Below are 25,336 nucleotides of genomic sequence, written 5' to 3' on the forward strand. Positions count from 1 at the left end.
TGCATAATGCACAGCAGCATTAATTTGAAATGATGCATGAAAGGAACCTGTGCATGAAAATCAGATACATATTAAAAGAACAGATTCAAGACAGCTAGTAATTTCTAATGTGAAAAAATCCAGATCAGTAAGCTCTTGTTGTGCCACAAATCTGGGACTAAATCAGAATCTTTTTCAAGGGGCATTATAAATTATGTCCATGTGAAATAAACAAATGGATAAGACCACACTGATTTAATGGTCAGCAATTCCAAATCATACTACCAGTGACAATTTTTAGTCTTTCAGTTGCCGTTCACATGCAGCCATACAAACTAGGATGGTTTAAAAAATATGCTGGCTTACTGATTGAACTAAATGCAACAACCTAGGTTATAATTTCCACAAGCCCATTAAAGAACTCCAAAAAAGAAGATATTTGCAAGATTTTACAAAATGGAAGAGCTGGAGTAGAATGTATTTTGCCAGGATGATGAATTTGCCAAATTAACACATTATGAGTCTCTTTCCATCATCCATTGGTCATTCAATATTAGAGGGAAAGGCTCATATGATTTTTCACTATAGTTAAAGATTTTAGGCATTGCCAGCCTGTCTTGAAGAGAGGTGGTTCTTGCCTGTTTTAATGAAACAGCAGATGGCATTTTTAGGGTACAACTAATACACAATAAGACAATTTGTTTTGCCTGGTTTTACCTTGTTGGTAGCAATGCTATCTTCTGCAGTGTTTCAGATCAGTACAAGCTATGTTCTGTCCTGTCCATATTCCTTTTTACTAAGAGATTTGTTTCCACTCTGGGTATGTACTCAGTTTTTATTATCAGTGCATGTTGGGGCTTTTAATAGTGCAAACTAAAACTAAGACGTTTGCCCTGCATCAGTAGTGAACATTTGGTACACAGCAATATGTTATGTCCATGAAGACAGTTAATTTCACTTCATTATATCACTGCTGTGAGGTTACTTCAGTGTTATGTAGGTTAACTAAGCAAAAAATTTAACTGTTTCAGCTGGCTTAAACATAAAGGAATATTTCTGTGCAAATAAGACATTTGCTGTCTGAAAAAGAGTTCATTCTTATTGATCTTGTCTTAAAATACGGAAGCAATGTATAAGGGATGTGACCTGTGAATTAATTTATATACAAAAGCTATTGTTTATTATTGGTTGTGGTTAGTGGTTGATGCTTCTGTTATTTGCTTTATTATTTTTCTATGCATTTGTTAATTTTTTTCCCTTGAATGCTATATTTAACATTCAAATGTAAATTTGAATGTGCTGTTCAAATTGGAGAGACGCTTCTGATAGTTTCATCCTATTTTGTTAAGCTAGATTTACAAGTTTACAGCCTTGCACTGTTGACTGTTGCTATGAGAGAGAATTCACGCAGGGTAGGTGTGGGTTTTTTCTTTGTACCTCAGTTTAGAAAGAGATATTTATTTTCCTAGAAGAGAAAGCTGCAGCTTCTTCAGGTATATAGTCGAATTGATCACATCCAGTAATCGAAGAGAGCTATTGACTTATGCTGCAGTCCTTGTTCCATTCTAAATTACAGATGGCACATTTTGTAGCTGAATTCTGATCTTAAAAAAAAAAAGAAAAAAGATAAAGAACATTTGTGATCAGAGCCCTTTTAGTTAGCTTTGACAAATGGTTCAATTGATTATTTTCAGTAATGACAGTATGCATGAAAAAGTAAAATATTTTAAGATCACTTATGGTGAATTACATAAATAATGGCTATTGAGCTATTAATCAAGTCGGAATTGTTAGAAGTCACTGAAGCAGTATCTCCAAGATGGTCTTCTGTCTCCTACTATTTTTATGTGTGTTGTGAAAAATGGGATTTTTGCAACAACGATTGATTGAACTAGCTCAATTTTGGTTATGAGAGTCATTGTTTTTTTCCTCCCATATGTTCAGGTAAGAAATCTAAGTCAGTTTCCCCAGCAGAGGACACTGTGCTTCTGCAGTTGGCTTTGTAGTTTTTTATTTTGCCAAAGACCCATGGAAATAAATCAAGTAAGATATGATTTTGTACTTGGTATTCTGTATGGACACCATGACTGACATTGCAATTATAGGTTTTTGCATTGTTTATGCTTCTCCAAAAGCGTATCTGAGTGCTCTGAACCACGGGCTGAAAAGATCTGTGCTAGGTTTTATTACAGTATATAATTGTATTTACCCGTTAAGGCCTCCAAGTGTATTTGTGCTTTTCATAGCTCTAACACTGTTTGTTTTGTTCATAATTAAATAATGGGTTAAATGAATAAGCTCCAAGTAATTGTTGTAAAGAATGTGATTTAGCATAGTTTTTGAGCATCTACCTGAAAGTACCCCATGCTGTAATTCTTTATATTTCTTTACTTGGTGTTCAAGGGCATGGCTTGATATCCCCCTTCCCTCATTATTTAAATAAAACACATTTCTTCCAGAGCAAATATTGTACCAGTGATATAATAATATGTACCCATATATTATTACTAGCTTCCTTGATAATGGCCTCCTTGATGTATAAAATCATATAGAGATGCATGTGTTCCACCGGTATATGTAACTGGAGTACACTTGGATTACAGAGTACCAGGAACAGGAGACACTTTTGAAACAATGTAGGCTAGATTTTTTCAGTGATGTGAATTAATCTTGCTCCATTGATCTCATGGAAAATTAGAAATTTTACATCAGCTGAGTATCTATATATTAAGCTAAAGCTTTCCTAAAGGAAGTACTGATAGTATTATTTTGAGACCATGCTAGTACGACATAGGAGGGTCTATTGAATAGAACTGTTAAAACATAACAGATGGGATGGGGAGAAATAATTAATCTAAAAATGCTGCTTGTCAATTTTGTCTTTCTTTGCAATGTTTCTGTAAAATTTACAAAGAGGCAATTAAGATTTTATAATCACAAATTTTTGGAACTGCTTGTTGCAGTCACAGGACAATTTAAGATAACCAGTTAGAAGTATAACAAAGGAATACGTGAAGAGCTGTTCATTTGCAAGGCAAATGTAAAACTACAAATTGTGTCCATGGAGTACCTTGAAATATTTTCACACATTAGATCCATATAACTGTAGATTTCTAAGAAAGAAACGATCATGACAAAAGCCTTAGGTGTTTGTTTATGTAGTTTATGGCTTGCTATTATTTATAAATCCTGTTTGGTCATTCAGTGTATACTTTGTGGATTTCAAACTGATTTAGTAATGAAGACAAACATCATTTATGGCCCCCACTAAATACATGGTGAAACAGAGTTCTGAAATGAATTGTCCAAGGGAGTTTCCCCAGCAGGTCAACAGCAGAATGAGAGAACTTCAGATTCCACTTTTAAAATAAAGGGAGAGTTGAAGTATTCTTCCTTTAAGTTTTCAAAGGTTTTTTTTTAATTTTTGTTTTTTATTTTTCCCCCCAAATAAATCCAGAATATCAAACTCTTTATAAAAAATGTATGTAGTCTTGCTCAAATGAGCCAGCTGTGAACATACAATTCTGAAAAAATGGAATAATCAATAAGGACATCAAAACAGCAGGCCAGTTGTGGGATCAGATATTAAAAGTTATCCAAAGGCAAACTTAATTTTATGCCCCAAAATTGTCATGTGGTTTCTTTTTGTTATGAGAAAGAAATGCTCAGATGAAAAAAGAGGATCTCCAAAAATCTGTCCTAAATCCAAGTACCTGTGCATGCTCCATTAAGTTTTACTTAAAATTGTAAAGCTTTATCTATTGGTCTCATAGACTGTATTATACAATCCTGATCACAAGTATAATTCTGGGCAGTTTAAAACCTTAAACTGAACTTTAACATGGGGGTGGGCTGGGGGGGGCGAAGCCTAAACCTGCATGTTTGGAAAGTAACAGTTGGGATTTGTGAAAGTTTTAATTACGTACATCTCTCTATCCCTGCCCGGATTCTGCACCCCTCAAATTACTGGATTCCATATTCTTTCAGGATTTGTGAAAAACTGTCTGGGTGCCCAGACTAGTGAAAGGATCAGTTTTTCCATGCTCTTAATACAGCTCTTAAACAGCTTAGAGTGCTTTCAGGAAACTTTATAAGAAGCTTCTGTTTGCATTGGCTAGATATGGAGGTTTTATTAGGATTTTGGATAGTGCTCGTATGGGCAAAATAAAGATAGAAACCTTTCATGGAGTACACGTTCTAAATTGCTTGCTCTTCAAATGGCCACTTAGGAGTAGGCATCTTATTAAAAGCCCGTGCAACACAGAAAATTTTTCCAAGGTATTTAGAGATGACTGAAGGTACTAGTACAAACTTTTACAATGGTGTCCAGGCACTTTAATTTCCACTGTTTTTCAGGTGGAATGATATAAATAGGTGGTTTTAAAAGTCATGTGTTCAACCTGCTTTTGTGACCCTTAGGCACCTGTGTTCATTTCTTTCCTTTCCTTTTTCCTTTCCCTAGTTCTTAGACAGTCTCTGGTTCTGTTTTTCTGATGTCTTAACTTCCAGTTTCTGAATGTTGTCATAATTTTAGTTTCCTTGCACAGCTAGAGGGCTGGCTAAGTTGTGCACTGCTAGGGTTCAGACTAGGAACTGAGAATGCTGGAACTAGAAGAATCTTTGTACATGCTGCAGACAAGCCCAATGTGTTCTGCTTATTTAAAAGCAAAACAACAACACCCCCCCCCTTTCCCCCGCCCCCAAATTATGGTTCATGTTAAGATCACCAGTAGACTATAAGACAATTAATTTTCTCAACTTATGTGGCTTTGTACTTGTGTACAAAGGAATGTGCAACTATACTATCAGCTGGTTTACTAGTTTAACTTACTGGAAAAACGTCAGGGGGCAGAAGGACGCACTTTATAGTGGAAAGAAACAGTCAATGGGGAGTATTAGGGAGAGTGGCAGTTAAGATTGCTTTAATTTATCCCTTCTTCTCTATGATCCTGCATGCTATGGAGACAGTAAGGGAAGGATGGACATTGTCTTTCCTTCCAGGGACTGGGACCCTTTGTGTCAAAGCTATACAGTGTCACTCTTGTCACTGCTTGTGCTGTCTCTGAATTTGCCACGTAGCCTGCAAATATCAGCCAAGCAAAGGAAATTCTTGTGTATGAGCTACTTGTTTTAAGCTGGAAGTTTGCTGGAACTTGAGTGGGTATGATTTATGCACATTTTAGTGCACATCCTAGGTAGATGTATTATATTGTATCTAAGGAAGGAACAGCTGAAATAATAGATACCAAGGAACAGAGCAAGTAAATATAATACTTAAAATAATGATTGTTTGGTCAAATTTGGTGTGCAAGATAATGTACATGTTTTGTGTTCCACCAGTTTCTAAGGATTACTATACCATTTATTTGCAGGTATCTACTATACTAGGAACTAGATAAACATAAAATTTGTCTTCAGACAGTATCCCCCTAAGTAGAAATAATTTTAATTATCCAATATTAACATTTGTTTTTAACAAGGTCTGTTTATTCCAGTATTGTTAGAAATTTGTTAACTGCCTATAGATTGTTGCCTACATAATGCTGTTGTTGAAATTCATAAATATATTAATAATTTAACTGGGTAATTGATTGTAATAATCTGATGCTGCTAAGGAAAATACTTGATTTTTCCAGCTATTATTTTTTGTAGTAAATTATTTTTGAAGGCTGGTCACTCAGATCTGAGATATAACTGTTATTTACTTTAATTTGATTTCCACTTTGGGAATAAAACATTTATATTCTGTGCAGTTATTCTATGTGTTTTGGTCGATTGGTTTTAGATTAGTCATTTAATGAGAATGGAGTGTGTTTGGAGAGCTGTAATGCTGCAGTTTATAAAGGCTGTGCAGTTGTGGAATGAAACCAGTTTGTGAGTTCTTTTAACAGGTATGGTATTGCTACAAGCACAATTTCTTCAGATAAAAAAAGGAGTTGAACATCAAGTAAAAATATGCTGTTGTGCCCACCATGCTATCGGTGCGTGGTTCTTCATCTAAACATATTAGTTGCTTCCAAAAAAACCCCAAAACCCAGTCAAACAATGAAACCCTTAAAGAACCCCTAGGTAACTTGAAAAAATTTGGTGCTTGTGAGGTAGTTACTGGGCTGATGTAACAAACCTATGGTGAAGCGAAAGTGCTTTTGTTTCTTTTTTTTCCTTGAGTCAAGAGCTCATTTGTGGTGTAAGTGTCATGAAAGGGTGTGTGTGGAAATCTTTTCCATGATTTTTTGTTTTTTTTTCTTTTTGTTAAATATAAGTTATATTTAATCCTGGTAGAAGGAAAGTTATGTGAATGCTATGACTGTCTAAATTAGCACACATAGACATTTCAATAATCAGGTTTTGACGCTTTGTTTTCTGGAGAATTAATTGCTGTTTTAAGTTCTCTGTAACTAGTGGCATTATTTATGTGAGGAATTAAGATCATAATGACAGCTACTTGGAAATATGTCTAAAACAGGATTCATGGCCTACATGTGGCTAAGTTGTTGGTCTGAATGCTTTATTCTGCCATCAGAAGGGGCAGATAGAATGGTGGTTGCCAGTCGATCATACAATCTGCTCAGTCATGGCATTTCATTAGCCAAGGCAGACGTGCATAGTCAAGGGAAGTCAGAAAGACAGAAAACAGATGAAGACAATTTAGCAACATCCTTGGTTACAGGTGTGGAAAGTTTGGTTGAACAATGGAAAGGTTCCCACATAAAAGCCACCTTTTTTGTGAAATCTCCATTGTCACCAATATAGTTCTTCTTCACTGAAATGAAGTATTTAGAGATGGATTATTTTGCACTTTTATTTGTCCTTTGGGAAGCAATATGTATGTTTTTTCCATATGTTATATGCAATGTAACTACCAAACAGGTGTGATTTTTACAATAAAAGGAGTGGTTTTAGAATTGTTGATATGACCATGAAGTTTTCATGTAAAATAAAAAGTAGTGAACTTTCCTATTTTCAGAGGACTTAAGCATTTTAAATGTTATTGGATAAATATTGGAGAAGAAAATGGATTTACTATACCTTTATAATGGAGCAAGACGCAATGCAGGCATGCTTCTTTTCTGCATGCTAATAGTGGTGCACTTCAGTTTGCTTCTGGAGAGGTAATTTCTGTACTGGAAGGAATTATTCAGCTTCTGTGTCTATTCAGTTTTGGTATTTGTGTCAGTTGTGATCTTAACTGGTCCCTGAGAGTTGGTATTCTGTTTAAAACTTTGAACCTTTCTGTGAAGAAGAAGAAAAGAAAAAATAACAATAAGGCCTGTGCCTCTTCATGAACCTGACCAATCATATCACTTAAATAGTTAGATCTTTGAAGTTATCAATGTGTGGACATTATACTTGCAATAATGGGAAAATTCACTATTAGCTTAATAACCTGCTGAAATCTAACCACATCAGAAAGTCTTTGTTAAGTGAAAGAGAGGTTAAATACACTCTGTAATCTGTATGTTTAAGTCTTGTGGCAAGTTGAACTCAGTGGGACAGCTTATGCGTGGAAGAGCTTGTGTAATGATTGCAGGACCAGGTCATCATTTTGTGAGAGCTATGAATCATATAATCTCGTATTCTTCATTTCCCTTAAATTTCATTTTCCATTTGTAGCTCTATTTGTACCCAAAAGGCAGAATTTTGAATAAAAAAATTGCCCCAGGTAATAACATGCAAGACTAAAATGTGAAATATTTGTGGATATGAAATGTTCACTTAACAATTTCAGTATATGGTAGTAAAGCTGCTTAAAATGTCTGAATCAAACTTCACCATGATAAATTGTGTTGAAGAACTGTATTTTTTTCTTACATTTTTCCAAGAAACAGTACCTGAAGAAATTATATTCTTTTGATTTACTTTGCCCTCACAATTATACAGTTGAAGAATTTGTTATTTTAGAAATCAAATGAATGAGTTGCAAAACTGTGAACTAGATCAACTATACACAATGTATTCTTAATACACAAAATTAGGCAAATTATAAATGAAATCTTAGATTACTATTAATATGTATGGCAGACAAATAGTTAATATCGGTATAGAATGAAATGTTTTCTTGTAATATTGAAACAATCAGAATGTTACAGCAGTTTAAGTACTTCCATAATCTTAGTTTTTCATGCTTCTTTTAATTATTAAGAAGGACACGTGCAAAATTACTAGAAAACTATGTATATGTTTATTATTGAAGTTACTTGTGACTGATCAAACAATAAAATAAAATCTGGTAAGGAGCCAGGATAAATAACTTTGTCTTGAAAAAATGTTTATAGGGATTGCTTGCCATTACCTGGTTGTGATTTCATTCTTCTTGGCAGTAACACTTTAAAACATATTTGTCAACAAATACATGGTGTGCCCTTTGTTTGCATCCATAATACAAACTCTGAGTGTACTTTTGAGGTTTGAATGTTTTTTCACTTCCTTTTAAGTAGTTATATTTATTCAGTGATGTGCCCATGATGATTATGGATTTTCAAATACAAAAATGCAGGAGTGCATTTCCTTTGCAAAAGGTAATTTTCAGATCTGTATACTTATTTAGCAGTGTTCTTTTTGAGCTGAAAACTTCAATAGAATTGTGAGTCTTAGAATTAGTTGGCTTCCCAGTAAATAAGTTGGTTTTTTTTTTCTGACTATGTCTTTAAAAGTTGGGCATTCTTAGCGTATTTAGAAATCTCAACCAGCCATTTCACTATTCTTACCTTGAAACTACAGAACATGGAAGAGATGAATCTTTTGGATGGTTTCAGGCTTCATAGGGTCTCTTGCTCCTGTTATTTTTACACCAGTAGAATTCCTGCAAATGGACTTGAAATCCTCACTAGGTGAGGAACTCAGATTTTAGTGTCCAGGCTTACATATTTGCATATATTTTCCAATGTAGACAACATAATTAGTTTACCTACAGTAGGTTCAACTGAATCCAACAGTCATAGAGATCTTTTTAGTTGTAGGACAACGGGGAGTCCTCTGGTGATGTTATAGAGATGTAAAATTACCAGTGCTGTTTATTAATTATTATAGCTGTTATCTATATGTTTGTCTGTATGTTGTCAAGTGGGCATGCATATATCGATGATCAAATATCAAGAGCTGGATACTGATCACAGTCCAGAATTTGGGAGTAGGAACAAGCTGCTTAGTGTTGCTGAAGTAACAGGTGAAACTACAGCAGGATTTTATGTAAGTAGGTGTCCCCTGGTTGCTTTGGTATTTTCTGCAGTGGGAAAAGGTAGATTTCAGCCAAAATTTTGTGGGTTGTGATGCACCTATGCATGGCTTACTGCTTGTTAGGGAGCGACATATGTGGTCAGTACTGGTCACCACAGTGAGCAAGCCAACTACCAAGCTTTCATTCAGATTATATTTTATGATATACTGAAACACCATGGCTGTTACCCTCAGTATTGAGTTGTCGTTTCCCTTTTCTAACTCATTAGTAGGAGCAATTTAGGCCCAAAGAGAAGACTGTTGCACCAGGTCATACTGTGTAGATTTTCCCTGATCTAAACATGTACGTTCTGTGTAGCTGACCTACTTTTACTGGATAATTTATTTTCACTTTTTATTAAAACTCACTTACAAATTCTGATCATTACTTATACACAAGATTATATTTGTTCTACAGGAAAGCTAAATAAATAAATAGATAAAGCTATCCTGATGACAAAAACTAAGTTTAAAAGTATTTTGTGAATTAAATGAATTACATCAAGTAAATAAAATGTATTCTGTCCATTTAGTATAGATGTTCTGTCACCAAGACAAATGGACTAGCTATTATAAGTATCTGTGTGGCTGAAATGCATAACAACATAATTACTTTGCCAGCGAAATGCTAACCTGCTTTAATCATTCTGTTCACAGAATAATGAAAAGTGATTTAGTGGGTAGAATGAATCCACTTACAAATTGTTTTATGGTCATAATGCAGTCCCTTTGTAGAATGTAAATTGATGATGATGATTTTATGGGCAAATGATTTTTCAATTAAAATGTCTTTTCACAGACAAAATGGGAATGTTACAAACTGTTCCAAATAACAGTATGTCAGACTGAAGACGTACAGGGCTGTCACATGTATCAGCCAGAGCCTCAGCTGAAAGAAGTGCTATGTTAAAAATGTGGTTTATTTTAGTCAAGTTTGTAATTTCCTTCCATTACACATGCAAAGTACCTTTATTTGGTCCCATTGACATAATAGTCAGCATAAGAATTTACCATATAAACAGTAGCAACCAACGTTTCTCTCATCCTGTTTAACTAACTCTTTTATCTATTAATAACTTACGTTTTAGTAATTATTTTCAGCTAACTATATCCTGTTATCTTTATTGCAATAATTACAATGTCTGTGAGGATCAGAATAAATCACTGCAGTACAGTCATCTTTAATTTTAAAATTGTGATATGGAAAGAAACCCTATGGCCCAGCCTAACTAGGCTAACTCCTTCTCAGCATAGGAGGGTACTCTGATTATTGCTATATCATTATTATATTCTAAGCTTTTTGTATAGCATCTGTGTCATTTTACTAAGTAAAAATTACTTCAGCCTTTGATAGCTTCTGCTACTGCACATAAATCCTTTTTTTCCTTCTTAGTGGTAGGTCCGCTTAAGAAATACTTGTCTGGTAACTCTTTTAAAGAGCTATTAACAGGAAGATCATTAAAACATTACCAAATGGCTCTAAATGCTGTACATAATACCTTATTTAAGTAAGTCTGTCTGTTACCCAGAGATCATTTTTTTTCCTTTTGTGAAAAATGTTATCTTCTTTAAATTTTATTCTTTATTTTATTTATAAAACTGGAATAAGTGGAGTGGCTTGCTCATTGCACAAAGGAAGATGACATTTATAGCTTTACTGCATTCATACTGAAGAACCCCCACCAACAAAGTATTTGTCTGCTTCAGCTTGCTACTGCTACTTTAGTCTCAGTCTGTTTTTCCTGTTCTTTTATTATTCATTTTTACATTCACAAAACATGTATTTTGAGGAAGATACACTTTTTAACAAGCTGTATAAGACCTGTAGTTTTTTCTCCTTTATCAAAGTGTAATCGTAATTCATACATAAATTTACCAGAAATGCAGGACTTTATTTTCAGTTTTCTTGCATTGGGCTAAGATTTCTATATGCACAGTAAACTTTTTTTACTCATTTGTTCATTGTTGTACAACCTTGGGGACACATTAGTAAGAATGTTTACAAAATGACCCTTTGTAACTAAATGTGTTTTTCAGTACTGATTTTACTCTGGTTCAGAGTTGTGCAGAAAGAGAAAACTGATTTTGAAGTTGCCATTTTGAAGTTACTTTTATGAAATTTTGCTAGTTCCTCCCCGCCCAAGGTTTTATGGATTAAAATAAACGTTAACATTATTTTTGTGTCACTTCTGAACTTTTATGGCTTAAGACACATCCCTTTTCACATGGTTGTCATATTTTAATAAAAATTTCCATTAGGAAGAATGTCCATTAAAAATGGAAAGGTTTGTCAGCTCTTATTTCAAGTGTGTATTAAAAGTAATTTCAGAGTGTTTCTCCAAAGTTCGTTCATTCTGCATGGCAGTGTAATTAGACACTTCGCATTTTTTTTTAGAGGTGATACTGAATCTCCTGCATGAAACCTCCAAGAATGTAAACAACAAATCTTACAAATTACTATTTTAATAAGTAAAGCTGAAGAATCACAAAGAAAATGTCCCCTGAAATCACTGGTATATTCAAAAAGATTCAGAAGTTTAGGTTTTCCTGACCTACCCTGATGTGTTATTCACATGGCAGCTTCAAGGAAAAAACGGACCATCTGTTTTCTTTATTCTCATCTCCTTTTACGTTTTTACATTTCAGATGATAGAATCTTAAAGGTCTCACATTTGCTGTCTGAATATTGAGGTTAGACAAAATATAATTGGGTAATACAGCAGTGAGCAATGATGGTCATTTGATGGGTAGAGAGATTTTTGGCCAAATTGAAGGCCTGGACTTAAACTGACTTGTGTGCATGTTTCAAACCTAGAAGCTAACGAATCTTACAAAATTCATGAAAAAAGCTATCCACGCTAAAATAGAATTAGAAAACTGATCCATGGGAAGTGATCCCTTGTGACCTCATGACCCTGGTATGTTGGAATGATTTTGTGATTCACATCAGCATTTTGCAGTCACAAATAAACAGGGAGTGTCCTCTGCATTAGAAAGAGTGATAGCTGCAAGGTGCTAGAAGGCACTAGTTCAGTCCAGCTGTTTAAACTCTCGAAGTTCAGAAGGGTCTAAGATTGTTGTATTAGAAGATCAGAACTGAGCATCGCATTCACAGTACTGTTTATTCTCACTGAAGGACTCCTGAGATTTAAGACTGAAAAGTTTTGTTTCTAGCTTGTTTGGTTTTTTCCTTTTTGTTTATGTCTACAGATTGCTTTGTATGTTAAAGTTATTTTGCTAGTCTCTTGCCTTTCAATTAGTATTTTAGAGTTGTTCCTTCATTTTAGTTTTCAAACCTTTCATAAAGTTTAATGAGATAACTTTTACAGTGGGATTAAGCAATGATGCAACAGCCAGCATGGGTTTATGAAAGGGAGGTCCTGCTTCACTAACCTGGTCTCCCTCTATGACAAGGTGACCCGCTTAGTGGATGAGAGGAAGGTTGTGGATGTTGTCTACTTGGACTTTAGTAAGGCCTTTGACACTGTCTGCCACAGCATTCACCTGGAGAAGCTGGCTGCTCACGGCTTGGATAAGTGCACTCTGCGCTGGGTTAAAAACTGGCTGGACGGCCGAGCCCAGAGAGTGGTGGTGAATGGAGTCAAATCCAGTTGGCAGCTGGTCACGAGTGGTGTTCCCCAGGGCTCAGTGTTGGGGCCGGTCTTGGTCAACATCTTCATTGATGATCTGGATGAGGGGATTGAGTGCACCCTCAGTAAGTTTGCAGATGACACCAAGCTGGGTTGAAGTGTCGATCTGCGGGAGGGTAGGAAGGCCCTACAGAGGGACCTGGCCAGGCTGGATCGATGGGCCAGGGCCAACTGTATGAGATTCAACAAGGCTCAGTGCTGAGTCCTGCACTTGGGTCACAACAACCCCATGCAATGCTACAGGCTTGGGGAGGAGTGGCTGGAGAGCTGCCTGGCAGAAAAGGACCTGGGGGTGTTGGTCGACACTGCCTGAACATGAGCCAGCAGTGTGCTGAGGTGGCCAAGAGGGCCAATGGCATCCTGGCTTGTATCGGGAATAGTGTGGCCAGCGGGACCAGGGAGGTGATAGTGCCCCTGTAGTCGGCACTGGTGAGGCCGCACCTCGAGTACTGTGTTCAGTTTTGGGCCCCTCACTACAAGAAGGACATGGAGGTGCTGGAGCGTGTCCAGAGAAGGGCAACGAAGTTGGTGAAGGGTCTAGAGCACAAGTCCTGTGAGGAGCGGCTGAGGGAGCTGGGGTTGTTTAGTCCGGAGAAGAGGAGGCTGAGGGGAGACCTTATTGCTCTCTACAACTACCTGAAAGGAGGTTGTAGTGAGGTGGGGGTCGGTCTCTTCTCCCTAGTAACAAGGGATAGGATGAGAGGGAACGGCCTCAAGCTGCGCCAGGGCAAGTTTAGGTTGGCTATTAGGAAAAACTTCTTCACTGAAAGGGTAGTCAGGCATTGGACCAGGCTGCCCAGGGAAGTGGTTGAGTCCCCATCCCTGGAGGTATTTAAAAGATGGGTAGACGTGGTGCTTGAGGACATGGTTTAGTGGTGGACTTGGCAGTGCTAGGTTAACGGTTGGACTTGATGGTCTTAAGGGTCTTTTCCAATCTTACCGATTCTATGATTCTATGAACTACGCTTGCGATATATGTACATTAATGTTTCAGCTTTTATCAGGTATCTCTTGATAGTCCCCATTTACTGAATTTTAGTTTGCACCATGAAGTGGTCTTAGAGAGCACAAACTGAACTCTTTTTAGTTTTAGATGAATCTAAGCCAGAATATTTGTTCTGAGAGCATACCTAATAAACTCTCTCCACTAAGGGAATTTCGATCCAAAGCATCAAACTATAGCCGGTCTGAAGCAAGACCCTACACTTGCATGGTTTGTGTGCTACACCTGCAGTGTGGAAATATCAGTTGCTTCGCTCTACAGCCCACTCATTTTAAAGAGTATTATGTGCTAGCGTACGTATAGCCATATCCCTTCTCTATGGGTTTCGCTTTAAGGTGGAAACAGGTATTATTTGCATTAGTAACTACTGCTTTTATGGAACAAAGTGATAATGTTGGATAAGCCTGAAATCGTCGTTCTGTTCATTTCAGTTGGAGTTAATTTTCTTGACCTTTAAATCTTTGATTGCATTTCACTTTTTCCATTTACACTGTTTTCCACCTTTTACAAATACCCATGTCCTACATCCACTTAATCGAACAGAGGTTCAAAACTTGAAATTTAAATGGCTCAGAAGAGCTTCATATAGAGACATTGTTAGGACATTTAGGGAAGAGATTAGGGAATGAAATGATCTGAACTAGAAATTATTCCAAACCCAAATCTCCTGGCTATCCCAACATAATTTTTTACGTTTTTATGAGGCACGTTATTTCTAAATATGGTCAGAGATCATATCCTGACTCCTTCACTTGTCTTAAAGTCAAGTTAAGTAAATTAAAATAAGGCAAACTGAAAAGAAAAATTAGCAAGAGAAGAGAAATAATTAAAGCAGGTTTTTTTTTAAGTTGTTTAAAGAATTCCAGTGGACCTTATTTATCCCTCATGCCCAATTTAGTTGTACATTTTTATACAGCCTTGAATGTTATCAATCAGGTTTGTCTTATTCTTATCCCATTAATTTCTGTTAAACGGCTAGATTTGTTTTCATGTTGTCCTACACCAAAAGACTTGGCTCAGACTTTGAATGCTGGTGGGAAAATTGAAGGTGAATTTGTATGGTTTTGTTCTGTGTCATAGCAGAATTTTTTGTGGAAAATGTTTTGCGGTCTTCTAAGAATTATACGAGTTCAAAGTAATTTTTTACTAGGCTGCTCTGAAGCATTCACTACACCCTGTTAATGACTATAAATTTTGCAGTTTCCTGAGCAAACTGATACAGTAGCTTGCCCTTGATACTAATGTCAAACAGGGAAGCTCAGGTATCGCTATAAGAAGCAATGCACAGTAGTGCTACACAAATAAATAGCACCAAACAGTTCTGTTGGTTGCAGTTCAGAAATTTTTGATGAGAAGCATAAATATTTAGTGGTAGCAGAGATTAAATATCTGTTACCAGAATTCTACCTTGCAAATGCAGTATAATGAAGGATAAAAATACAGATAGATGTGTGGTGTTGTGTTCAGTCTAAAATGGCATCATGAATGAAGGTTTTAAATTTTGAAAGCTCTAGTAAAGGAGGTACCAGAAAAAGGGAGCGGGTGAAGTGATGTGTGTGTGTAATGGACCAGATCTATGTAGTAAAATCTGTCCAAGGTTTACCAGTCTCTTCATTCTTATTTTCTACTTGGACTTTTCTTTTTTTTTCTTGCAGGCTTTTCTCACCCTGTTTCTCCTTTACGTGATCTTTGAGGTAGCTATAACCATCTGTTCTGCATCTCCTTTCAGCCTTCTGTTTCAAGCTCCACATGTAGGGTTTAAGCTTTCCAAGCTCTCATCTAGAACGTGATTGTTTCTACACTTAACAACAGTAATCTCTTCTCAGACCATTTTTTCCTGTCCTTTTTCTGTCTTCAGGTCCTTATAAAACACTGCTGTTAACAGTGTCTTCCCGACTCACTGCTCTGACTGTCACATCCTCCTTTAAGTCCCTTATTAAAAACAAACTTCTTGTCCTTGCTTTTCATGATTGGTGCTGCTCTTTTTCTAATCTGATCTGTAATGCAAGATTCTCTCTTCCATTTTCATTTTAAAGGCATTAGGATAGATTGTTAATTCCTTAGTTCTGTCACTAGTCCTTTCGCACTCTACAATATTGCTTCTAAGATGAGAAGGCCTGTATCTACAGAGCCAGCATGTGCTTTCTATGCATTCTGGTTACAATGAGGCATGTGACAAGATACATTTTTATTGCTGATGGGCTAAAAACTGTACTTATTTGTTATCTGATCTCTGCCACCCATTATCTTGGTGAGCTTTTGATTCATATGCCTGTTCTAGCCTCATATTGAAATATATACACTTCTGTGGCAGTGGTCAATCTTATTCTGTGTGTGAAGGAGGGATGAACTGATGGTTGGGTATGCTTACAGTAAGAAATGTAGAAGCAAATAACATAAATTCATTAAATAACATAAATTCTTTTAACAATAAACTTACTAATGATTCTTTCCCCTCTAGTTTCTTTTTCCTTTTCCTCACAGAATTCTAGAAGGTGAGGATGATTTAAAAATGAGAGATTAATTCTACAGACAAATCCTTGTGCTGGACTTCATGCCATAGTGGAGTCTCTCACTAACTGAGTCTCCAGTAGGGTAATTAGTAGGAGAGGTTCTGTTTGCTGTGGAAAGAAATTATGATAAAAGCCAGTGTGGGGGGCGATATGCAACAAATACAGTCTCTGATGAGCATCTTATAGTGAGGAAACAAATATTTTTTCAAGGATTTTGGCTAACAAATTGTTCATTTTCATGTTGAGAAAATAGCATGGGGAGAAAAACTGATTCAGGGAAAAAAGGAAAATCTGTTCAATTGAATAGCAGAGTTGGACAGAGATGTAGAGCTAAAGAAACAGAAAAGTAATTGGAGAAGTGACGAGGTCGGAGTCAGGGAACCCCTTGTAAGTGTCCAGCAGTCTTGGTTTTGCATAGTGATCTCTCAGATCCTTTAGAAATTCATCTGACTTTGATGACTACAACCCTGCTGCTCTTGATTTTAAATGAGAAAAGAGAGTAAGGCTATTGAACTCTTAAATTTCACTTAGTTAATTGTGAAAGGAGTTAGAAGAAGGAAATTACTTCCTTGTGATTTCTGGAGGCCAGATTTATTAGGCTGGAAGTATGAGATTTCACAGCATATGCCTATTGTAACTGAAACACCAGCAATGGATATATTTTGTTCTTTTTAACCTTAAGTGTTTAACCTTATTGTCCACTCCAAAGACACAAAAACTGCTGAACTCTACAGAGAGAACGTGTTGGGGTTTTTTGATGGGTTTTTTTGGTTTTTTTTTTTTCTGTTTCCCCAGAATTCCACAGTGGGCCATTTCAACCCTTGTAAACTTTTCCACAAGAGACAAAGATCTCACTTCCTCTGGGAGGGACCTTGGCTGTCTTTCCTTACTTCTTCAGAGTTTGTTTGAAAGTAAGTGATTAGAGGTAAGAAACCTCACTGAGCCTTTGCTGTGTGTCATTTTTCTCTTGCTTAAGCATTCTAGCCAGTTTTATTTAGTTACCTCTGTAGTTCCAAGGAACTGAAAGGGAAAATCATTGGCAGCACATTGGGTGCAAAAGGAAATGTAACAGCAACAGTGAAGGCCCTAGTCTTCTGGATGTGGAGTTTTACTCTATTTAATGTTTCTTCCTGGTGTGAAACACTGGCTTTTTAACTAAGACAATTGTAGTAACTGTCCTTGGTGGACCCCTCTGGAGATTTACTCCATGTTTCTCTTCTGTTTGGATTTCATCGTCAGAAGCTCTGATCAGGGCCAGTGAGTCTGTTAACTCAATTGAGTCTCACTAAACAGATCTTTTGGTATCTTGCACAAGGGCAAAACCCCAAAACCTCTGTTTGTTACTTATAGAAATTATCCATCAGATGCCAAAAATTTGAAAGTTCTGAGCATGTCCATGTCAGAGTAGATTTTCAAGCTTTCACACTTTACTGATCTCTTGATTTCAGCAAACAGCAGCTTCTGTTGTTAAAACCAGTTGTCATTTTTATATTATTTTTAAGCGTGAAAAAAGGATTTGTTTTTTTTCAGTGAAAGCTAAAAAAAAAAATTGGCAAAGGGAAAGCAATCATCTCTTTTTCTCAATATTTCACAGACAGAAGTAAGTTATTAATTTCCTAACTGGCAGAAATTTCTGTTGTACTTCATTAGAGCATCTAAATGTTGACTCTGTGGCTGTGTCCTGGTCATGTATCTTCCTGATATATGGAGGTCCATCAATGCTCCTGGCTTATATTGAACATAATATTAGTGTCTGTTATACTAAAAAAAAAAAAAAAAAGGCGCGAGCTTGGGATGCTAAATCATTTTAGTTTATAAAGTTTATCTTATGATTCCATGCGACCTGATTTCTGGAGAAGAAAGCTAATATTGCTTACAAGATGATCCCAGATGTATATTTTTAATGAATAAATAGGGATTCTTAGCTGCAGTATTAAACTAAGGATTTACAGACCTTCAAAACCTATAAACACTGTTATGGGGTTTTAATTAACTTTCTTTCTTTCTGATAAATGACTGTAACTTAATAAATGCCCTGACTCTGCCACTATTTCTGCCCCTTTTGATTTTAACTAAAAATGACTTGTCTTCATTTCTGCATCAGCAGCCAGGGATCACTTTGATAGTATCTCTCTCATAACATTTTTCCCATGGGGATTATAGGTGGAACCCTAACAAGAATAGCAATTTGTTACAGTTTGAGAAATGTCTATAAATCCTTAAGGCCTTGTCATATCATAAGGAATTTAGCTGTATGATATGGGCAGGAAAAATGCAGAATCAATGATAAAAAATAAATAAGAACCAGTGGGTGGTCTAAATTGATATTGACAAGCCAACAATACAAGCTATTTCTACCTGATTATATTGACTATAACTCTGTGAGGACTTTGATGCAAACTAATGGTTTTGTCATGTTCTGTTAGTTTTGAAGTGTATCATCTCTGGATATCTTGTGTATTAGTTTCTTTTGTGAATGTCGGATGGGGACTTTATGTCCCAGAAGCTATAATTCATGTTTTACCTGCAGATCTTTTCAAGATATAGAGATTCTTTTGTCCAAAAACCAGAAGCAAAGAATATAGATAAAATCATGCTATAATTTTAATGTACTTAATGTCAATCATAAAACCCCCAAACCAATAAACAACATGTGATTCAAAACATAACAGGTAGGGGTTGGTGGGTTTTTTTTGTTTTGTTTTGTTTTTTTTAAGAGAAAAGGCTACAAAGGAGGGAGTCAAAGGGAGGAACACAGAATAAGAAATAGTATAACAACATTATAATACAATAGGAATATATGTATGAAGCTATCAAAATAAATTGTTAGGCACCTCTGTGATTTCATTAAAGCTGGTTAATGCTAGTATAACTTTGTGAGCTTTGGCTTGTTATTTCCATGTTGGTAGGCACAGGACTAATCCAGTGGGAACCAGATTTTGTTAACAAGCAAGTTCTTTTAGCTTTGCATACTTAATTGGGAATACATCTGCCACAGAAGCAATGGGATATACATTATTAATTGAGAATTTGGAAAGTATATTCTTATCAGTGCTCTTTGCTAATGCTATTTGATCCTAATGGACAAAATCTCCACAAGTAACTTTTCAGGGCCTTAGATAACTCCAAGTCCTAGCTGTAGTTGTTTAAATCTTCTCAGAAAAATGAAGGAGGTTGGGTTTTATAGCATTCTTAAACCACTCAAAAAATTTGCTCTGAATTTAAATTAGAATTAAATGATCATGGAAAATGCTATCAAGCTTGTATGAATTGAATTTTTGTGCAAAACAATAAATTCACATAAACTTCCAGTGGGATTTCGGGGAATAGGCAAAGAACATGCATCTGCAGCCTTCTTTATGACATCATGATGGAAGGGTGATTTCATATTTCTGACACATTTTGCTCTTGCAAGCATTTCTCTCAGGGCTGTTTCTACTGAATCACATACCCCATAGTTCTTAGTAAAGATAACCAGAAAAGTAAAACAGAGCTCATCTCCATAACAACTGTGGAATAACCATAATAAATCATGACTTTATACAAATGTGGTGACAGTCCTTTTGACATTTACTTGTAGTAAAAGATTCTCTGTTGTTCTTTGTTTTGCAATAAAAAATAGAAAAGTCATTTTGTGAGCTGAGAATAACATAAATCACACCATCTTTAAGAAAGCAGGTCCTCTGTTAACATCTCACATTGGGGGATTCAGTAATGATATGAAGTCTTTTCTTGGTGAAAGAGATCCTCTCCTCCTCACATTCTCCTGTACCCTATTACCAAGACAAGCGACTCAACAGAATAGAAGCAAGATATTTCTGCATTTGCCTGCTGTCTTTATTCAGATTGTTGGCCATTTGCTGATAGAATTTAGATTTGTTTATTCTGTACAGAGTCAGGACAATTCCTTTTTTCCTTTCTGTGGTCAGTACACGTTCATCAAATCAGGACTGTCTTGATTACCTCCAGACAGATGACAACCCCAATTTACAGCTCAGCAGGTAACTGAGAAAGGTGATGTTTCTCCTCTATTCCAGTAAACTAATTGCATGTGGTAATAATGATATTGTTTCTGGCATTAAATATCTTATACTGACTAAAAAGCTGTATCATAACACAGTTCTTATGAATTACTACAGTAATTTTGCAAGATAGTAGACGTTTCCAAGTAGGTGTTTCCATCTAAAAAGATCAGAGTCACAAAGAACTTACTGGAGAAGATGGTAGAAAGGAGTTGCCTGACCTAACGCACCTTCTCTACATCTCATTTAGATGCACCAAAGATGTCCAGCTAGCCTAAAACCTGTTAAAAGGTGTAGCTGTGGCAGCACAAAATGTAGTCAGCATGAACCCTTACTGTCTTCTCAAGTAAGCTAGGTATGGGTGCTGTCCATGCGTGAGCCGGTACTTATTCTTTAATGTCCCTTAAATCCCTTAAGCCTGAGTCTTGGCTTAAATAAAAGAATGTTCCTGTCAAAAGAGAGAGATTCTGCAATGAGCAGCTACTTGAAGTAGTGTGGGCAGAGGAAGGGGAAAAAAGGGTAAGTGGTCTTAGAATGGATCTGGATGAGTTCAGGAGTTCAGGAAAAAGATTGCAGACAGTTAACTGGAAATTTGTTACCAGGACTTTCTTTCATGCAGAACATCTGTTTTGTGGCCCTTAAGCAGTCTGTATTTTAAAGAATTCCTCCAAACATACTGAGATTGCTTTAATAGAATGTCTTCATTCCTCCAGGTGATGTATGTGTGGCGATCAAATTCTTGGTCCTTTGTGTGGCATGAGAAAAAAGTATGTTAAAGGATGTGTTTTTACATGTAGAGTAAAATTGTTGATCCATGTATTAGTTAATAGTGTTGCCCAAAGGGATTGATGGTTTTAAAGAAGATAGAACCAGACTCTTCTTAGAGGAGCACAGCGAAAGGACGTGAGGCAACAGACACATGATGCAACAGGGGAAATTCTGATTGGATAGAAGAAAAAATATGTTCACACAGAGACTAGGTAAGCGCTGGAAAAGGATTATTGTACTCCAAGAAGTGTGCTTTGTACTCCAGGTACCTCCATAATTTCCTCTCAGCTATGCCAGAGTAATTTCCATGGGGGCAATACAAGCAGGTAAATAGTTGGCTATTTGGGCCCAAAGGCTGTATCACAGGCTTTACACAACAGCATTCATGCAACCTATGAAATGACTTTCATTCACATTCTTCACTGTTGTAGCTCACAGCTGGAACGGTTCAGTGATGGTTTTCATTACTATTATGTTCAGATGGCTCACCTCTAAGAGCTTTACTGGCTAAAATAGTGCCCTAGCCCACCACTAATGTATCCATGGTGAAAGTAAGTTAACTGACAGCTTTCTAATTGACCTAGATGAAATTCAGAATTGAAGAATGTGAAATAATTCATGGGGAAAAACAATTCTAAATTTACAAACTCAATAACAAGCTTTAGACAAGCTATTACCATTCAGAAAAGAGATCTTGGAGCTTATAATACAAGTTTGTTTTTTTTTTTTTAATAAGTCTGGTCAGTGCTAAGTAGTGGCCTGAAACTAAATATAACATTAGGAACTGTTAGGAAAGGGGTAGAGAACAAAACAGAAAATGTTTTTGTGATGTTAGAAATCCATTTTGAGCTTTCTTTTTGAATTCCATGTATGCTTCTTGTCCTAGTTTGAAAAATATTTAATTGAATTAGCAACGTATAGAGGAAAACAACAAGAATACGCAAGGGAATTGAATGGGTTCCATATGAGAAATGGTTAAGTGGGCTAGAACTCTTCGTTTTGGAAAAGAAATGGCAGAGAGGGATATGAAAAAGGTCAGTGATATCATGAGTAATATAGGGAAGGTGGAAAGGGAATGATTGTTGCCTGTGTCCTATAATATGACAACTGGTGGCATCAAAATGAAATTATCAGGAGCGTGTTCAAAACAAATAAAAGGAGTACTTCTTCACACAGCATGTAACTAAGTTTTAGAACTAAATGCAACAGGATATTATGGCTCCATGAAGGACAGTTAAACACAAAGATATAATTTCTGGCTCAGCCTGGAAGCTTTTGTACTATGAATTGTTGGGGAATGGCAAGAGTGTGTACAAGACAGATGGTATGGAGTAGAAGGGATGAAGGAAGGTCATGGGGTCATCATATAATAAGATGTGGCAGAATAACTGTAAACACAACTGGAGACGTTCTTTGATATTTAGCTAGACTGACTGACCAGAATCTCTGGCTGACTGTCTTCTGTACAATTTCTTTTCCCAAACGATGGGAAGCGCTGAAAAACGGAGAAGAAAGTATGGTATAATTGATGGTTTCTTTATGTGCTATTTAGGGTATGGTCAGTCCAGAACAGGTCAGGGAAAGGTATAGCTCCAGTTGGTTTCCGTTTTAGTTTATTCCACCCAAATGCATTAGTGCATATTTTGGGATGTTGCATATGCTGCAGTGACTAGAATGTCTGGATAATTCCATATATTTTTTCCTTAACAAGTGCCAGTGTAGCAATGTAGAAAGCACTGGCTGTGAGTGTTACTTGATTTTACAATATTTGCTTATAATTTAAAACATGAATATTTTTTCCTGTGGTTTCACAGTTACCTATTTCAGTGCATTCTCTGTTTCTGCCTTAATTTTTGCAGGGGGTGGGGAGTGGGTGGGTGTGGGCAGGAAGATGAGGAAGTATCATTGCAGTGGAATCTCTTATTAGTTATTTTCAAGAATTACTTCAGTGCATTTGTGACGTTGTACATATAAAAAATTTGCTGTAAAAGCAGTAATAATAAGAATATTTATTATTATTTTTGACATTTTCCCTGTAATAATATCAGCATTCAATCCAAATACCAATATATATCTTGGCCTAAGACAAGATAAAGCAACAGGCAATGGATGTGTGGCCAGAGGGTTTCATTGTCTTTCACTGTGAAGGGTGTCTCTGTTTGTGCATCTGTGTCGGTGTGTGGGTTCTGATCAGGAACTGTCATCTCCAGTGACTGTATGCTTTGGTTCACACCATGGAGCAAGCGGTCTTGGTGCACATGAACTGGATTCCTTTTTGGACTGAAAATGGCAAAGCTAGATGTGCTTCAAGAGGACACTGATGGGATCAGCGTCCCATAAATGGGGGGGAACCAGCATCAAATGGGATCAGACTAGAGATAGTCCATAATAAAACAAACAAATGCAGACAGCGTGTATTTAGGTCCACTGTACAGATCTGCTCTGACTGGTCCTCACTGCTTGCTAATACAGGCATAGCTTATGTCTCTCTCTAAAACAAAAGCAGAAAAGAAAGGGAAGAAAACAAGCATAACCTGAAAAAATTAAAAAATATTGGGCTTGTAGCTCTAAGAAAAAGTTGAAAACACTTTTGTGAGAAGTGCTGACCTGAGAGAAACTTGGAATTTCTGGGGAAATGCACTGTCTCTTTGTTTGATTCCCCTGCCCCACCTCCTCTTTTGGGAAAATGGTGTTTTGATTCTTCCAGTAAATAAGCAGATCTTTATTGAACAAACATCTAATGAAATACCATGATAAAATGATGGTGTTCCAGGCAACAATTAAATTAAAATAATGCTTTCTATGTTAGAACACATTGCCACAGACATTCATAAAAATCTGTGTTTGGAGAAGTATTGAATAATTTATTATGTAATTTGATAAATCCTAAAATGTCACTATGGTAAATCTTCAATTATTTTTATTTCAAGTATAGATAAAGATAGCTGGACTGATCTTTCAATATTTCAGTTTGTAAGGCTACTGCTCAGCTGAGATGATGCAGTTTTATATCTTATATAAATGATTATGGAGTGATTGTTTAATTTCTTCCCAAATGGCATTAAAGACTTCTTAGGGGAAGGTTTTCCTAAGATCTCTGCTTCAGTTTAGGTGTGGAAATTAGAGTGCAGAACACCCAGTACTACTGTGTTTAAAAAAATAAAAAGTAACAAAACCGGAAAAGTTTGAATTTACAAGGTGAAGGCTATATTTCACTGTCTTAACAAAAAAAAAAATAACCATTGTGATTTCAATTTTAGCTTTTCCATATAAAATCAAACTGACTTTTGAGGGAGAATCTTTGCAAGGGATTAATTTATGTACATTAATGTAAACATCAGATTATTTGTTCATAAGAAAAGTGCTGCCCATTTTAATGTCATTGTCCAAAATGCCATTGTGCGTATAAACTTCTTAAGTATTTAGCTGAAATAAAATTTCTGATGAAACCTAAGGGTTGCTTATAGAATTTTACTCGAGGATAATCTTGCAGGTAACTCTACAGTTGAAGAATGGATGAAATCTAAGAGTTGCTGATATTAATGAAAGAAAAGATGGGTACTTGCTGTTGTTTTAATACATGCGAGTTTTTTTTTGTTGTTGTTTTAGATGTATTAAATAATTTTTCCAGGGCAGCAGTCAATAATGTACTTTAAAAAGAAAGGTATTTAAGCTCTGTAAATGAATTAGTTTGCATTTCAGAACATTATCTGCTACCTCATTCAGTTTTGTATTCTGATTACTCTATTGCATTGTGGTTGTCTTCAGGACTGAATTTTTGGCAGTTATTTCCTCACTATTAATTATTATTTTATCACCTCAGATAAAAAAATCTCCATGAAATGCCAGGATCCATTTTTGGAATAGCAACACACTATGAATTTGGGTTAGGACTCTAAATACAATGACTGGCTTTCAATTCAACAGGAGAAAGATTATAGTGTCTAGTAAGCTAACAGCTTTTAATGGAGCGGATTTTTGCTGAGTTCGTATTCTGAAAGAAGGATTTCCAAGATCTTGCTGGCTTTTAGATACCCTTTTTTCTGGGTAAATTTTTTATACATTCTTAGGTTAGTAATAGAGCATTTTTAATTATAATAGAAAATGAATTAGAAATGTTTTGAGATGGAGAGCATTTGATGTGTTTAATAACCTAAAGAAAAGAAAAGGCATCTTGTGTAATAA

At 36.1% G+C, this 25,336-nt stretch overlaps 1 long non-coding RNA gene across 1 annotated transcript in view; it reads left to right on the forward strand.

Moving 5' to 3' along the window:
• Window positions 1–17,221, forward strand: part of LOC148051024 (uncharacterized) — a 42,219-nt gene extending 24,998 nt beyond the window's left edge. Inside the window, exon 3 of the long non-coding RNA XR_015700794.1 lies at window positions 17,157–17,221. This is a non-coding gene — a long non-coding RNA (uncharacterized LOC148051024). The remainder of the gene's footprint in view (window positions 1–17,156) is intronic.
• The last annotated feature ends 8,115 nt before the right edge of the window (window positions 17,222–25,336 follow it).

The sequence above is a fragment of the Nipponia nippon genome, unplaced genomic scaffold, assembly GCF_047370975.1.
Source record: "Nipponia nippon isolate SJK-2023a ecotype South Korea unplaced genomic scaffold, ASM4737097v1 scaffold_7, whole genome shotgun sequence".
NCBI lineage: Eukaryota > Metazoa > Chordata > Aves > Pelecaniformes > Threskiornithidae > Nipponia > Nipponia nippon.